Source organism: Athalia rosae, chromosome 2 (genome assembly GCF_917208135.1).
Source record: "Athalia rosae chromosome 2, iyAthRosa1.1, whole genome shotgun sequence".
NCBI classification, from domain to species: domain Eukaryota; kingdom Metazoa; phylum Arthropoda; class Insecta; order Hymenoptera; family Athaliidae; genus Athalia; species Athalia rosae.
Genome location: NC_064027.1, coordinates 13,859,747 through 13,878,996, shown reverse-complemented (window position 1 = coordinate 13,878,996; position 19,250 = coordinate 13,859,747).

Sequence of the window (19,250 nt, the reverse complement as noted above, 5' to 3'; positions counted from 1 at the left end):
CGGCGACGCCCCGTTAAGAATGTTGCACAACACGTGCACGTGCAACGACGCCGCGCGTACGTACGCGGTGTACGGTTCTAGGGTTTCGAATGTTTAGAGGAACGCGAGCGAAGGGGATAAAGGGGTAAGTAAGCCAGAGCTCTTACGGCCACATAAACATAAATTATCAGCTGGTAATTACGAGATACAGCCTCTGGCGTAGTTTCGCCCGGAATAAGGCGCGTATAAGGAAAAGCCTAAGAGGGTGTATAAGAGAGCGGCGAGAAAGGGGGGGGGGCTGGGGGGGTTGGGGACTTCGGTCGGCGGGGTGACGGGGGGACGGGAGGGGCACCGGGATGAGATCGCGAACGGAACAGAACGACTCTTAATTGTTATATACATTCCATTAGGCTAATTGCTGAATTAAGACTTCTGCTAAGAGTAGTCTCGCGCGTGGCTACCTACCCGGATAATTATGGCGTTATGAATTATGATTAGCGATAGGTTGGTAAGCCGCGCGTTTTGACTTCGCGCGTAACAATATAATACCTTTCGTTACGTTGCGAGATATATACATATACACGACGCGGGGACGCTCAAGGTTCGTTGAATGCTCTCGATAATTCCGATCACGGACGCCGGGAGGTAAGTTACGCCGCGAGGAATCCGAGAGGGAAAATAAGAAAACCCTCTCGTTGTCATACGGAATCGCTCCGGCGGTCGACTCACGTGCGACCGATACGATTGTGTGGGATAACGCGGAGCCGCGGAAAAACTTCATATAATATAGTGCGTAAGTGAAATTTATGCTCGTGTGTTTTACTGCGTTCGTTTTCTTACGCGTACGATAGCTCAACGAAGTTCGTGTATGCGTGTGAGTAATTAAAGAGAGCGACTGTCACATCCGGTGGCCCACGCAAAGAGGGTGCGGCCCTGTCCGCCCTGCTGGGCTGCCCCGCGCCACGTCACTGTCTGCTTCGCTTTTCGATCCACGATATTTCATCTCCATGTTTTTCTTCGCTCGTTTTCTTACGTTCTCCCGCTATTTTCACCGCTCATCCTTCCGATCGTACGCTACACCGGCGTACATCCCGCAACAGATTTTCTCACTCCTTGAAATCGTTTCATTCGTATCTGATTACCATACATTTCAATTTATTTGTTCGTTAATTTACTTATTTTGAACATTTCATTGTTTATAATTTACCACTTAATATATGTGAATTACATTATTGCACAGACCATTAGCCCAGAGTATCTTCGTACCTTCGTACCGAGGAATATGCGTGTAATAATGTAGTTTCACCTGTGTTATGTACCTTCTTTCTTACGGTCAGAATTAACGAGCGGACGGAATAATGTATGTACTCTCGTACACGTTAACGAACTTCCGTTTTCGATTAACCGCTCAATTGGAGGTAATCAATAACTTCGTACCTGTCTAAAATTCAAATTATCTTTCCGTGAATATTTTAATGCAGACATCAATGCCCTCCTCCGTACCATCGGAATTATAAAAATTTGAGAATAAAAAAAAATAAAAAAAAAAAAAACACACACGCAGGGAGCACCGTCAGCTGCTCGTAGCGCAGATGAGGCCCGAAACGGCGGCGCCACGGGAAGTCCGGAAAATATGACAGAGCTATTGGTTCGGTGGTTTCGAAAGTAAAACTTTTTCCATCGACGACATTGGTTCGATCTGCGGAGATTGGAAGATTGACAATAAATCGTCCGAGATTTTCGAATCGAAGAACATCGTTTATGTATTTTTTTTTTATTTAATTCTTCGTAAGTTTCCCATCGAATGTGAACGAAGCGTCCCGCGGTGCGGAGGACGTAACGTTGCGAGCGATTTAATTAAAAGCTTATTGAAATTGAATTGGAAAAGAGGGGATTAGAAAACCGGAAACGCTTCACCCCCTGAAAACCATTTTAATACAGTCGTCATTGGAATCGTGTCGTGCGTGGATGTTTCAAGTGTCAGTCAGAGATGTCTGTTGCCCCGAATATATATATACATATATAGATGGGTACGTACGTACATACGTACGGGGATATAGGTGGATGGGATGGATATGTGCGTATTGTAAGCGATGGGTATACGATATATAACGTGGGCGCTGGACTGTCCCGCATTGTGTTCGTTCACCCTTGACTTCTGGCTTCAGTAACAGAGCACATAACAGTGTTCGTGTGGTTTGCCGGTATGTTGTTGCAGTAACTAAAGGAAACAGAGAAGCACAAACGACGGCATCGGGGACCAAGGAAACAGGTATACAACCGAGGTAGTTATACGTGTGTATATACGCGTCGAAAGCAACGCAACGCAACGCAACACGGCAAAGCGATCCGGAGGCACAGATGTTGGTGAAATTCGGTTTGAAAACTCACTCAACCGACGCCTGACGCATAAGTGGACAAGGCAAGCCACTCGAGGCGTCTTCCTCTATTATCGGACTCGCTTTATCCCTACGAATTCGTATCACATAACTTATACTGTTTCTCTTTGTACGCATCACCTGCGGTCGTCCGCCGCCTCTAATTGTCGGTATCACGACCGAACTGGTCTTTATAAAGTACCCGCTATAGCCGGTACCGTCAAACCTACATTTTCACAGCGATCCTAACTCGTTTCGTTTTATTCGAAAAGTTGCAGGCCACCGTTTTCTCATGTCACGTCGCGGTCGACATCGATCCTCGAAGTCGTTGACGACACGCCACGCGATATTTCGCGGCGTCGTTCCTGCAACGCGATCGCTCATGAGTAGAGAGAATCTACTCGCACCTTACATCGAACGAACGCACCCGATAATTCCCCACCCTATCAAGACGAGGAGGATAATCGACATGTTGGGTAAAAATCGCCAATCAGACCAGTTCGAAATGAAAGATCCTCGTTCAGCGAGGTAGGAAATTTTTCCACCGTTAAAACGTTGAATATCCTTATCCGTAAAGTAGGTACACCCAGTGCGGTTATTCCACGTTGTATCATCTACGGGTATATTCAACAACGTGGGTATACTTCGTTGCATAATTTAAAGGCGATCAGCGATTAGTATCGAACAGGAACACATGTGGCACACCTGACGTTTCCCCTTCCATCTCAGGGCCATATATAGGTATAGCCGTACAGCTACGCGTACTCTGCACCAGTCTCCCCTCTTTCGGATATATGGGGTTCGTGGATGTCTATAACGTTCGCTTTTTAATGACTGTTATTGAAATTTTACAACCTTTTAATTGGAAATTAATAGTAGGTTCCGACGTATCACTTGTCGAGTATCCGTGGGCAGCGTTAGTTATCGATATAAATATTAAATACTCGTTCGCAATGGCGGGTCCCGCAGATTCATTTGTAATAAATAAAGCACACACAGCCGACCGAAGATCTGGGCGACCGTCACTCGAAATTTATTACCCCACCGAAAATTGCGCAGCGAACTCAAAAATCAGAATAATCAAGTATCCCAAAAAGCATTCTGGAGAGTACAAATTCACCTTTATCTCGCTTCTTTGGAAATATTTCGACGATTTTTTCTAGAGACGCCGAATGTCAACCCCAAAGCTAAGGGAAAATCTTCTTCTCTTTTTTTTCTGTTTGCAAATCACCAAAGAACGGCTACTCTCAAAAATATGTACCGTGGTCAAAAAAAATCGTAGAAATATTTCCAAAGAAGCGAGATGAAGGTGAATTTTTCCTCCCCGGAATGTTTTCTGGGAAATTGGATCATCTTCATTTTTAAGTCCACCGTCCAACTTTTAATGCAGCAAGAAATTAAGGTACATAACACGCATGAAACACATGGAGCGTTCACCACACGAGTTTATTGGCTCGGGTTTCTTAATTAAAATTTTTTTTCCAACCGAATTCTATATGTCACCTCATTTTTATACCACATCATACCTACCTACGCCTATATAACGAAGCGGCACGATTATATACTCGCGCTCCGACATTTCTTATGTTAATTAGAGACGATATAAGTTTTTACAAATTATTATAAGCACATTCGGAATAATGTGTTGCTAATGTTTGAGAACGGCAATCGATAACATTAGACTAGTCTATAAATTTGTGAAATTTTATTATGATCTGCGATGATGTTGCGTGTTTTTCACGCTAAAATCAGACGGCCGGCTGTGGCTCCGACAATTTTATAGTGTTCTCAATTTTCATTTACGTCATAATTCTCAGGGCAAAAACGACGAAACCAGTTGATTTTTTATTCATCTTTTTCATCATGAATTATCTGAGCTATCTCAAAAACATCCGTCTTTCGGCGTAACGAATCACGCGTGATATTTGATGTATATCCGCGCATGAGTCGCTGTCGCAGAGTGGGATATTCGGAGCGACGTATAACACCGCAAAATTTCTTACTTCGCAATCAAAGACCAAGCGATATTAAGTGGTGTGTCGCTGGCGTGACGTTAGACGGGTTGTAGGTGGCGTATAACGAAACCGCGAGAAAACGCGAGGATCGTAAAACCGGTGGAAAAACTCGCGGTAATATCATTTTCGTTCGGCTTGGAAATTTTTAAGTGGTAACAGAATCACGTGGTCACACCGCAGCATTACGAAGGTAGCTTAATATTGAATGAATTAGAATTGAATATTATGTCGGACTAAGCAAACACCCGTCGCGAGAGAGAAAGAAATAGGAGAGAGAGAGAGAATGAGAGAGAGTGAGAGTGAGAGAGGGTAGGAATGAGAGATGAAGAAGACGGAGAAAAACAGAGAAAGAGAGAGAGAGCGAGATGGAGGGGGCGGGGGAGGGGGGAGGAGAGTCGGTATACCTCGTTACATCCACCGCTGGGCACTGGCCACTTGCTCGGAATTGTAATTATAACATTGGTAAGTAAATTATAATACAATACAGGGGCGCGTGTTTGGTATTCATAAGATAAACAGCGGTCCCAACCTCCAGCTTTCCTAACTGGGAGAACTCACTTCTCGACTATAATATCACGTCCTGCGCTTTGGTTACGTTTTGCACCCACATACATTCGGCGCAAGCCAAGGAATACGGACGGGGCAAAGGAGTCAACTCAACCTCTGACCTCTCGGCGTACCCTTCGTTCTCTGATTCCACCGACCGATACACCGCCCCGAACGGAGCCGCGGGGCAGGCTACGCTCCGGCTCGGGGAAAGAGAGTCCAAAAATTGGGTTTCCACCCCTAAAACGAAGCTAAAACAAAAAAGAAAAAAAAAAACACCCCATTCCGCGGACGTACCCCCTGCGCCGCCCAGTCGCTCCGCTCCTTCGCACTGCCGTATAAACTCGTAGCTGCAAATTACCACCTGCTGCTCTCTCTCCTCCGTCTCATCGTTTTTTTTTTTTTTGTTTTTTCCAATTATCGATAAGACGGAGACTGCGCGCATACTACGGGGCAAAGGCGTGCAGCCGATGCCCTTCTGACTTTTATCCCACTTTTTCTTTCACTCTCCCTCCCTCCCTCTCTCTCTCTCCCTCTCTCAGATTTACGCAGCGTCTCGCTCCCACGCCCGCGATAATATTGCCACGGTCTCGGTGCACGCTTCGCTGAGCTCGAGTCCAGAGCGGCGGAGGTTGCTGCTGCGAGCTCCGGATTCGAAATGATTGGCTGACCCGAGCCAGTCGGCGGCGCGCATTGGTTCCATTAGTTCCATCGGTTCTATTGGTTCCATCGGATTCATTGGTTTCATTGGTTTCATTGGTTTCTCGGGGCCGCGCTATCGCGAACACACGTGGCAGCCCGTCAATCGCTGCAGATCGTGACCGACAACGACCACTCACGGTCACCACGTACAGAAGTGTACGAGGGGGAGCAGCTGCGGCGTACGATGCATGGCTCGCGTATACCTGTGTATTATACACACCATCCACCTCGTACACGCTACACCCGAGCGAGACGATATTATAATATGCAACGCGAAGTTGTACCACGACCAAGACGCGACGCTGAAACCGATTCGCGAAAGGAGAATTGACCGGGGATCCGCGCGCCACCGAGAGCGGACCGCGCCGAACCCGCTACAGCGTCGGAACAAATTGCGTAGGTGCGAAAGATTGATGGTGAAAGGTTGGCGCGACTCGCGATAAAAATTCACCGAGTTCAAGTAAACGCCGAGTATCTCTCGGAGTACAGGAGACGTTCGATTCTCACTCGGTGCGAAATGCGAAAGGTTTCAATCCCTTAAGAATCGATGCTCGTTAAAAATGACGAAGATGAAGATGCAGAGGTCTCAGTGGCCAATCAAAGATCATCGGATGATGTATTTCTACTAATTTCTATTTATTTCGGCGTCTCGAACGAAGGAGTTGCGCGGAACGAAAGGGAAACTCCGAAGGGGTTGGTCTTGTTCGTGACAAATAACGACGCACGCCTCTTTCTATCCTTCGCTATTCGCGGACTCGGAGTTATTCAGCAGCTCGATTATGCGGATAGCGTTGGCGGAGTTGATGCTTGATTGTCGAGCGCCATGTTTGATTGCCGTTCGTCGTTCGCGGAGCGTTATCATGACTTATTGCTGAACTTCTTATTGTTAGAAGATAGCGTTGTGCAATCAAGAGCCATTTATAAATTATATCCAGTTGAATATATCGTTTCCATTGACCGGGCTCAATACACGGCGGAATTACACTTCGCACGAGCGGAAGGCGCGCGTCTACTCCTTGAAAAAAAAAAAGATATTCGCTTCCACGGGAAATAGAAATATATCAGCCCGAAATATACCGGATAAACAGCTAATTATTAAGCTGCTGAAAATTTCATGCGCACGCGTACTTCCGCACGTGTATTCACAGCTTCTGGTGAATTATTGATGATAAAACCCTGCAAAGAAAACTAGGTGTACATCAGCTATAACCGAAGACGACGCGGAACGAACCCTGTACTGGCAAGCCGGTCGCTTTCGACTCCTTGGTGCGCGCTCGGGAGCGATGTTTAATAATGGAATAAATTTGCGGACCTCAGACGAGATGAGAACCACTGGGAATAGTATAAGAGCTGCGGGGGAAGTCAACACTCCGCACGATTCACTGCTAGGCTGCTGCAGACGCCACGGTATGACGAGCACACGTCACACGGAACTTCCTTTTGCTCTTCTATTGTACCTCCGTATTGTTGGCCTGCCGATACAGGTATACGCGTTGTATTGTTTCCTGCACTCTTGGCGTATCTGTTTCCTCCATTTTTATTTACCTAGTTTTTATCTACGTTCGAATTACAGACGACCCGACCGTACGCGCATCCGCATTCTCCGACTGACAATGAGCCTCCCTTCGACGGCATTCGAACGTTACCGAAAAAATTAGGGAAAAACAGAAAATTCAAGGTCGTCGAATGATCCGAAACGCAGCTCGCGCGCGCACACGTGTTCCTCGGGAGGTTCCTCGTGGGTCCTCGGACTCTACATAATACATACAAGCGGTCACCCTCTCCTGACGTGGTCCAGACTCCAGACCGAATGCATGGGATGACAATGGGTAGAAAAAAAAACCGAGACCGGAGTTCAGCCTTATTTATTTGGGGTTTTGTTCTGGATCTATTTTTTAACATTTTCACTGTGCCCTAATACGAGTTTTCCAATCCATTATACGGCCCCCCATAAATTACGGGGTTTCTTCTACTGCTCCGAAAGACACCAGTTCGTAATAACCATGAGATGAACTTTACACAGAACCAACGAGGATGAGGAAACCGGGATAAAAGAACTTACCTTTCGGAATTAGGTGCGGAGAATAATAATTATCGCCATTCGTGCATAAATTATCCATCTCCCGTGTTATAGAAAAAAGAAAAAAGGAAAAAAAGACGAAGGAACGAATAAATTAATGATACCGACGAGTTAAGCAGGGTGATGAGGCCGAACAACAGGCCCTTAGTCAAGGTATTACCGAGGTACATGACCCGATGGCAAATTAATTGCATTATATTGGCCAATTACCGTATATGAAGCGTGGAGATACGGATCGCGGCTCGAGAATATTTTCAAGGAAGTACGAGGAGCGATCTGTCGGTGAAGTTTTTCACGTTAATGCACACCTACCTATATGCACAACACGTATCGGCGAGAAGAACAAAGTCCTCGCTCCATTTCGAATATATACATTTATTTAAATGAAACAATGTTCCCTCGACACTTTTCGTGCCAAATTCGATTCTATTTCCGTTCCATCTCTTAACTTCTGTTGCGTTTGGCACCGGAGGTATCTGCATCCGAGCGAGCCGATGCGCTAGATCATTATTGTACCGTACACGTCGCCGGTGGGGACATAATTTTGGAAATCGTCACGCTCGAGCGACGAATATCCGCCGTTACCGCGTTCGAGTTGATTATTGCGACTGAATTTTTGCAGCCGACATTCGAAGTCCTGAGGACGGAGTCCCGCGCGGGTTCGGCGGACGCGCGGGACGGACTAATGAAATAATAAGGTGCATTGTATATCCGTGGTCGGGATTAAAATACCTATAGATACCCGCGGTAGCCAGGGAATGCCGTAATGACAGGAAAGCGCAGAGATACTCGAGTGGATGTATATTGTATCGCATCAGCGATCCTCTTTATACGAGCTGCCAGTTTCGAGTGCGCGCGTGGGGTATAGGTATACCCGTCTTCCCCTTTGTGTACGAACGTCGTACATCAACCGGAGCTTCTACGATTTCATCTCGTCTGTATGCACCCGACAAACCCCCCCAAGATTTCCTACGAGATCGGCGCGGCCTAAGATCGAATGTGGCCGTAAATAATCGCGAAGACTTTTGCATCCACCTCTTCGATCCCTCGAACCCCCGAAACCAAAACTTGACCTTTGCATCCCCCGGTTCGCCGATCGACGCTCGTTTTCTCTAATTTAATTTTTCCATCCTCGCGGATATCGTCGAAACAAATTAGTTCCACCACTGGAAACACGCCCGCAAGGTTTCGGTCGTACCGTCACGTCGTGTTTCGCAGTATCGTGTGGTGGTAGGGCGTCGAATCGTACGTACACGCGTTTACGTTGGGTTCTCGTGGTGCGTGTACCTCGGGTATCGTACGGCGAACCGTCGTGTGCACTGCGACAACGACTCGCCATTCGAAACGGTTGGTCGGTGCGGAACTATGACGGAAACGCACTTCGTTAAGCGCCGGTATGCAGAACCAGCTAATTCGTTTACGGACCTTCTTCGTCCGCATATTTCGCACTCGCCAACCCCTCCGCGAACCGAGCTCGACTATTTTCGAAGGAAGTATAAATATGGCCGTACGACGTTGGACCGTTTCGCTATACGCGCTGCACGGTTTGTACCTAAGGATTTCGAATCGTGACGTTTTTTGTAGTTGTACAATTTTTAGCACCGCTAATTCCGACGATACGCTCTTGAGATATGTCTTCCCACAATATGGCCATCAATCCGCCGAATGAAATTTCGATGGCCCACGGAAATGAGGATCTCGAACGAACGTGGGTTACGTGTACTTGTAATTTTAACCTTTTCGTACGTATGTGTACGCACGAATTAAAACTATGAATAATTTTTATATCAACTAAAACACTAACCAGTGACATAACTATATAATACTGGAATTAGAGCCATGTGAATTCGAGGCATGACCGCCATCGGCATATATATGTATAGCTATGTAGACTCACTTCACGATTTGATGGCTATATATGTACATGTATAATACTAGTTTACTCTGATCCCGGAACTCGCCTTCTCGCGGACAAAAATATAAACGGGAATAATTTTACGAGGGGATCCGTAAGAAGTTAAGAACCTACCTCCTCACCTCGTGAGAAGTCTTCAGCGATAATTGAACGTGCTCAGAATGTCTATTATACATTCTCAAAGTACATTATACGTATTAACAAAAAAAAAAACAAAAAAAATCATAACGATAAAAAGTAAAAAACGTGAAGGAGAATATAATCAGAACTGGAACTATCAAACTATAAGGCCTAAGAATTCAGCCTCCGTCCTGGTGAAAACGTTATACTCGGATTTGCTATACAATACCGATGGCCCGAAATTATTTACAGTAACGAAATAATGGGGCCCATTCATATCTCCGTGGGTCGGTATAACGTATAGGTCTCATAGTTATACGTGCTATGACAATGGGAGAAATTTTATGAATTGACATTAACCGGGCAGCCTGTTTTTATCTCGGGGTTCGAAAAGGGCTGACTGTATAACGGAATTATTTGATTGATTCACAAGCCGTGTAATATAATAATAGGAGAGACGTAAGTTTCGGTTTCTCATTTTCTATTACAATGCTCGCATTAATTATCTTTCCTTATTATTTTATTTTATTTTTTTTTTGTTTCTAATTTATTTGATATTTTTATTCGGTTCTTCATTTTTTTTATTGCCATTGGTTCCGTCTTTTAGCCACATACGAGGTGGTCATGTTCCTGATACTGTTACACATGAAAACAATGGGATATAAAAATCCTCGTTTAATTGCTCAGTCGACTTAACACGACCGCTTCTAGATTCATTGCCTCGTAGGTACGTACCTACGTCCGTACATACCTTGTATACGAACAAGGGAATAGCAGCAGCAGCAGCAGCTATATACGCGCGTACACAATCGGCGTAAATTAAAATCGTATGAACTCATACGTGCCATAAAGGAAGTAAAATTATCACAAATAAGTAATTCCCCGAGCGCAGTGGGCATGAAGTAAACGTGTAAGATGGGATATCGTCCCCACCTTTCCGTACGGAGTTGCTTCTCTCTCTCCGATTACATCCACGCTAACGTCTGTACGTTCAGATCCCGCATTTAACGTACGTACGTACGTACATTCCAAATCCAACTTCCTCGTGACTTATTTTCATCCCTTGTTATCCACGGCGTCGTATTCTTTAATACATCGGCGAATAAATTCCGTCGCTCGATCCGTGGCAAGCTGCAGCTCATCTTCGCTGATGAAAGCCGGTAGGTGGTGTACCGGGCGTTACAGGGGTTGGATTTCAAAGTGCACAACTCGAACGGAACAAAACACTATTTACCGTACACATCCCACCTATACATATGTATACATATACCTACGTACGTATGCGTTCTTATACATTTATATACACGGGAATAAATCATCCGTGTATATTTCGCGGACTCGAGTGATTACGAATGCAAAATGCGAACGAAACGCGAGCGAAACGCCGAGGGAATCGCGGCCACTACATCCATCGCTACCTGCTACGAGGCATAGGTATAGGTGGTTACGTACCGCTACACACTACCGCGGCGTACAGTTCGCATATCTTCTGTAATTCAGCCATACCGACTCACGCGCTCATAGTTGTGTACACAAGAAATAAGTAAATGGATATACCCAGATACGCGGCTATACGTACGTATTGTATATAGTTGTAATACATTTCTAAATAAACACACTCATCGTTTATCCGTATATAAAAATTAATTCATCCGTGTATGAATATGGAGTAGACTCGGGGAAGAATAGAGAAAACTCGAAGTAAACTTGGAGTAAATTCAAGTTAAGTCACGAGGTAAAGTAATCCTGGAGTCAAGTTGCACCAGACACTCCTGATAAACTTGAACGAACTTGGAATAAACCAAGATCAGTCTTACGCTATGATAAACTTGAAGCGAACTTATCGCTAGATCGTAGAGTAGGTTCGCCGATTATCGGAGACAACTGGAAATAGATTCCGATCGGATCCGTAGCGAATTTGGAGCGTAGTACTTGGAGAAAGCTCAAAGTAAGCTTACTCGGGGTGAATTGAAGTAACCCGGTCCAACGGACTGAAAATTGACTCGAAGTGAACTTGAAGTGATCTTACATTGAATCGGAATCACCAACGATCGGATCGACTCACGAGCAGTTGATGAGAGTAATATTGCATTCGGATAACTCCGGGTAATCGTATATGTATATATACAAATACTGTGAAAAATGTATCCAAACATTCACATACTTACGATCCAAATACATATCTACTATATGGGTAAAGAGTACGTGGAGCTATAGACAGTCATATCCGGCGGGCAACGGCAATTAATATCTCGGGAGGGCTATTAATGCTATTGTTCAGAGACGCGTGACGAAGGTACACACGCACAGTCTCACAATATAACGCACGCACTCTCGCGGGAACTGCGTGTGCACCACACAGCTGAGTTTCTTTTAACGGACAGGTGCTATCCCCCCCGTCTTTCTACGCGACGCCGTCCAAGACATTCGTTTGGAACCTCGTGTTCGTTTCGCCGATTGAAAAAATTGAAAAATTACAGCCAATATCAAACATCGAGACGATCGCACCGAACATCGTCGAAATTGTGTGATTTTTTATTTTCGATTTTTCTCACGTACGTAAAATCGGTTTTCCTCAACGACGATTTGTTTCTCCGTTCAGGGTGAAAAGTTTGCCTCGCAGGAGACGCAAGGGGGAGGGGTGAGGTTACTACAAAGGAGCACTTGACCGGTGGTGGTCACCGAGTCGTGGAACATGGTTATTACATTGCACAATATTATGCGCAAACCGTACAACGTACGTACGTACGTAGGTACGTATGCCGCTCTACGTGGTACACATTCGGTGCGGAGTAGGAGGGAAGGTATAAGGTAGACACGACTAGGGGCGTGCGTCGGTCATCCATATGGCTATCAGAACGTCGGCCCGACGCGATCTATCAACCGGCGGAGAGCGTGGTAAAAATTCAAACGACCCCAGTCCAATAGGAGGCGATTAGAATCAGCGCGGGAATAATACAAACGTAATGAGGAGGGGGCGCGAGAGCCACCAGATCTATTCCACGGTGACTAGTCTGATATCATTATTATACCTGGCCACCTTCGCGCCGCAGTGGTTCCCAATTCGATTTTTTCTTCATCAACGCCGTCGGACGATTATTCGAGTATTTTTCGCGGTGACGCGGTGAATTTTTACGACGTGAATTAGAAACCTGAGATAGTTAATTTTTGAAATTTCAAACTTTCGAGGCTGCTGTAGCTTTCGACACCCTCCCTGTTCGACGTGCGATATCGCGCACGTACCCGTGTAACTTTTGTAATTCCTGTCCTCCTCGCGTGTTCGTGCTCTCGGAGTAACGCGGTGAATTCTGGAAGCGACACGCGTGTCGCTAATCGAGGTGTTCTCGGACGTTTCCCTGTTCCCCCCGGTCTTCAAAGCGGTACCGGGTTGACGCGTTATTTCGAACGTATTAATCTTCGCTTCGACAATCCGACGTCGGGAGTAACTGAAAGACTCGATTCTCGGGGCACCTGCGCGAACGGCGCACACCGTTTGTCTCGAACTCCGAGAACTCGCGGCCCGGAAAATCGCAACGTAGGTGCGTACCGTAAGCCACCGTTATACGCGTTTTCCAGGAATTTCATCCGTTCCTATTTATGGTTAAAGTTTCCGCAATTTTACCGTAGAAACCATTCGAAGCGTGAGATCGAATTTCGAATATCTCGAATCGCATTCATAATTCATAGAACCGCTGTGTGAGAAGTGTTCCCGAAAAATTTCCGCAATGCTAATCCGTCTCATCAATCTACCGCGAACTATGGATATGCAGATACGGACGGGCGATTTTACCACCCCTTTCGAATCATCGAAGATGACATGACGAGTTTCCATGGTTCTCCTTGAACCGCCGTACTACAACGCCGCGTACATTCACCTGGTCCGACAAAAGATTTCAACCCCCTCCTCCGACCTTCGTCCTTTCGTTTGCATGTGTCATTCGATCTACTTGCAGGTAGCATCGGAACTTCCGAGTGTACGAACCCGCGCGCTTACCTACGTGTACGCCGCTTACAATACAATCGAAAGGACCCCGTCCGTACGGTAGAAACTGGCGGGGTGTTATAGACCATCGATGTATCCAGACGCGTAACCCAGAAAAAAAACCCCCCCCCTCGAAATTTCCGCCTTCGGGCCTCTGTGGCATCGGGATACCATTTCTTTGCTCTTCACATGCATCGGCACGTTTCCTCGCTACCGGGATGCGAATATATCTACGGAGGATCGTCGCGCGTATGTAAATCAGTCGGATTTCACCGGTATCGTTGCGGGTTCGATGGGCATGACGTAAATACGTAGCGTAGGCTATACGGGGTATATTATACCGAACGTTATGGGAATGGGGGATGAGAAATACAGACTGCTGGTGGTGCTTAAGCGCCTTACTAGCCCCACGTACGTTTCAGTCAGTGGAGCCAGATTTATTGGCTCCTTCGTCAGATCAGAAGCAGTGTGAACGGAAGCCACGGATTTTACGATCTTGATTCAAAACTCTCGAGAGTTCTGGCCGACTATTAATCTCACCGTGATCCATAGTACGTGTAAGAAACTAACACGTACGCGTAACTAGTTACACGCTAACGGGGGGGACTCGCTCGATCCTCCTCGTCCATCCTGTCTGTCCCGCGTTCTACGGGCGGCCAGACGTGCTCTGTCAAGCGAGGCCTTTATAGGGTCTTAGAAGCCCCGGCGAAGACTGGACGCCTCGCTTTTTCGAACGGCCTGCCCACCGCCCCCTTTCAATCCTCTCGAATATGAATCTCGCAAAAAGTTGATTCGAATGCTCCTGCTCACCGTTCGAGGAGATATCGTCGCAGCTGCCCGGCGATTCGTACTCGGTAGACGCTATTTTTTCGATCAAGGTCAAGGGTTTGACGAGGCTTCGGCAGAAAAAAAAATAAAAGAAACAACGAGATCGTTTGAAGAAAAAAAATTTGGAGAAACAAAACGATCGGAGTTCGGTGCAACCGTGGGGATAAAATGTGGGTCAGGTTGATCAGACAAAGAGGTTGCAACACCTCGCGTCTATTGACGCGGATCAATAGGTCCTTGGAACGGGGAAAAGTCGTTGCAGGTAGGCTTTTCATCTTTTGTGTGAAACGGCGGTACGTAAGGAAAAAAAAAGCAATGAAAATAAAGATAAAAAATAAAGAAAAAACCTTCGGTGTGTGAAGGTGGAAAGCGATATATATCGGGATAGACCGAAGAGGCGAATACCTCTCGAAAACGTCATAGAATTCGAAACACGATACGTATATTATATACGAAATATGGTATGAAATATAACAATAAATGACAGGTAGCAACACTCCGTGAATCCCGCAGAGATCGAAAAAGGTTCTTCAGTTCGTTTCGTGGCTGCAGCGATTCTTGTACACACTCGCGTGGATGGATATACCTATACGCGGGACGTAAACAGCACGGCGCATACTGATTTTCGTATACGATTAGAAGATGTATCTGCTGTGAGAACGAACACCCTCTTCCCAAATGATTTAACGTGTATAATGTATTCATCCCCTATTCCATTTATGAAATCCTATATATATGTTTTAATTCATCTACCGCAGGGACATTTTTAGCGTAAAAATTGGTGAAATTATTCGGGACTGAACGAGGAAGCGGCTTAATTTCTGTCGAAGATCTCCGTTCTTTTTTTTGTCATGGGAGAATCGGAGGCTGTAAACGGCCGATGGTGGGTATATTGTAGAAATCGGTGAGGCTTGCGGTGCCGCGAACCTTCGAGGAAGAAGGAGATCACGTAACCCGAGGTATTCGATCGGTTGTATACGAAGGAAGGAAGTAGCTCTTTCACTCATTAGGTATTCACGATGGATCCTGGGAACACTCGACGCTATCTGTCATATCCGATTGGAATTGAAAAAGATTCGGATTAATGGGTTGCATCCTGTGATCAGAAATCACCCTCCCCAGAACCCGGACGGGAGCGGAGTACAATGGGTCCGATACAATGCAGAGGAAATATCCAAGATATGCAAATGACACATTCCGATCATCTTCGCCGTGCAGGGGGAACAACGACGACGCCGACGTAGCGGCGATGGAACCGAGAAAGGGGAAGTAGGAAAGGAGGAAAAGGGCGAGGAGCACGGAAAAGGAGAAAGGGGCGGCGAGGGGAGAGGGGGAGAAGGGGAGAAGGGGAGAAGGAACGACGACCGGTGGGGTAAGACGAACACATGTCCTACGCATTTGCATATATCGCGAGGATTTGCATACGAAGAAATTTGCATCGTCTCCAAGCATTGACGCAAAGACCGAACGTGTTACGAGGGTAGGCACATGTATGTATAGTTTAAGGAAGAAGGGGTGCGTCTGTATCTATTGAAAGGGTATAGGAATTAAAGGGGTGAGGCGCACCGAGTTTATGCCATCGCCGGGCCGGGCGAGGCGAGGTGAGGTTAGCCGAGGGTGCTCCAAAAGGAATAATATATTAGGTTGAAAATGCTACTAATGCTTTTACTCTAAGCTATGCGGAATATAATGCCATTTTTTACCATTGTCGGTATATGGTGTCTAATATATTTTTTTAGGATTATTTCCCTCAACCATAGCCTTATACGGCCGCATCTCGAGTGGCGGCTGTCGATGTTTGCACAGACCAGCTATAATTTTCGTTTGTTTTTTCTATTTTATCTTTCAAAGAAATACGAACAGAAAACATATTGAAACGACTCGGATGCCATACGTTTCTGGAGAATAAGAAGAAAAATAAAAAATGCTTCAGCTATCGATGACCGAGCGGAGCTGTATAGCTGCTTCTGGGATGTCTCAAAAGGCCCTTCCAATCCTGAAGAACCCCGAAAAATTCGGTTCGAGTGCGGAGCGGGCGAGTGGCCCGGAGCCGCAGGTCTCGGATTTTTCGAAAAATTGAAGACCTTGGAAAACTATCGAAAAGAAATAAACGAATATGTTACCAACGTCCGTCTCCACTCAGCCGGTGTCTTTCCAAAGTCGAACTTGGAAAAAGCTACAGGTTTTTCTGTTGCGTTCTGATACACTTTGATCCCAGTGATCCGAATTCAAAAGCCAAATCGATCCGTGTCACTAAAATTGCTCGAGTTATCGCAAAACTATATCGACCCAAAAAGCTAGAAACGAGGCCGAACGGGTCGTTTCTCGCGCCGGTTAATTTCACCGTTACATAATCTCTAGGTGATGATTTATTAATCCCATAAGCCCGAACACCTACACCGGTTTATCGTGTACGTGAAGTTATACAACAGTATACACGCATACGCGTACAAATTGTAACGGGGTATCCGCATCGATAACGCTTACGAAGATGAAAGTGGGATACGCGGGGTATGGATTGCTTCGTAGAAGATCATCGCCTATCAGCTGGACGTGAGAAAAAAATTTCACGAACGCTACACCCCGTGAGAGGCGGCAACGTGGATAGCCGACGTAATAAGTTGCGAACGAGGATCAACCGCCGTCACCTTGAGGAACCGGGCAGATCCGAGCCTAGCCCTGCATCGGGGATGTGCACGGTGCGAGCGTGTACACGCGGTGGTATACATATGCCGAGGAGTGCAACCGGTACGATCGGTTATTTAGCATATCAAAATTGCGAAATAATCGAGAGCATATCGAGCGAGTGTACTTATATTCCAGCGGGGCTATTGTCTGAAACCAGTTGGCGAGAATACCTATACGTATAAATATCTCCTTTGCATACCGGTCCCTTGCCAAATAATAATTATTAGTCCCGCATTGATTATTAAACGGTTCATTATTATGTGAAGGTTAAAATATATTTCTGGGGTTCGCCGTGCTTTGCATATATGCGGACCGAGAAACCCGTCTGAAGAAGGAAGAAAAAAAAGAAAATGAACCAATAAAAATACGCACGCGGTGTCAGATGCTGCGGCAGGTCCGCGTCAATCCAACTCTCCTCTCAAACGATGACCCCTCCGAGTCGCTAATTTCTGCTCTGTGTATAATTAATGCAACGGCTGGTAAAATTATTAAACACGTATCGGTTGTTAGTTTGAGACGTGCAAACGATACATCCAAGTTTTGCATATCCTTCCATTAGGGTGAGACTCCGGGTGACCCTTCTTTGCTAATTTTTCTACTCGCGTTGTTATACCCTCGTATAATTTATGCAAGAGAATCGAGTGCATCGGAATAAAAATTTCCGATTATCGGTCCTCTGCATAAATTTTTAATTGTTACAAGGTATATCACCGTCTGAGAAACAACTCGGTATGAAATAAGGGTAACTCTTAGAAACCCGCCACTGACCCTTGCTCCCTACTTTTCTTCTAATCTAGTCTAATATATACGGACAATATACATTAATAAACATTTATCGATTGTCGGTGCGTCTTATTCACACGGGTTGAATATTATTCGCGACATGCGCGCAGACGATTGCTTTGCGACCGGCATCACTAAAATTTTCTTAGCCTAATTTCCGGTTTAATATATGCAACGTACAGTCAAGGATCGGGGGGAGAAACGAAATTGATTATTAATCGTCCGTCGATTGTTATTTTAAAATTCGCGCAGCTGAGGTACAAAAATCTGGGCTTGGTACCGAAGCTCATGCCGCGGAACCGGCGATATTTTAATTAAATTTTCAAACCCCGAACACATGTACCCCGACGAGGAGTAACGATTCTCACAGATATTATTCATGCGATATTATTCAACGAAACTGTACGCTAGGGCGTATTTTAATTGTATCGATACATCGACAGAGTCCGGCGATCGATCGTCGCGTATTGAAACGGTGAAAAAAAGACAAAGATAAAATCTCCAATTATATCGCTGGAAACTATTAGAATGAAAGTCGGGATGCCAGACCCACATTCCATCTGAGATTAATTCGCAGTAAAGCGGAATTTAGCACCTATCTCACCAACCGTCACTATACAACCAGCGGCAGTAGTATATAGCAGTGGCAGCAAAAGGAGGAGGACGACGGGAGAAGTAGAAGTAGAAGTAGAAACAGAAATGGTCCGCGCACCAGTATAGGCTATTCGTTTCAAAGCAATTATTTCTGCAGTATTGCAAAACAATCGTCAGGCGACGGGAACTCGGCTACCGTAATGGGTAGATGGACCGACTGCGCGTCGACTGGATGACTGCGAGCAACGTTGAATTAAAGAAAATGTCTGCCGTATAGACGGATAACCGAGGAAAGTCGGAGTTCGGAGCATACCTACGTGCGAGCGGACGATGGAATTCAACCGATACGCCGCGTCGGTATCGAATAATTGAAAAGCATATTCGATGCGAATTCCGAAATAATTATTTAATAGCACTTGGCGACGTTGCTCACGCGGCCGTTCGCGTATTGACGGAAATGAAATCGCAAACGCAGCGGTATCGCTCGATCGAATTTTTTTTAAACTTGATTTTTGCATGTGCGCACAATTTACGTTTCCCGTGTTGCGAATGCGCGAGACGGCCGAACCCAACGGAGAAACGCACGTGCAGGCTTCGAATCGAGAATTAGAAACGTGTTGTATACACGGAGATCGAGTTC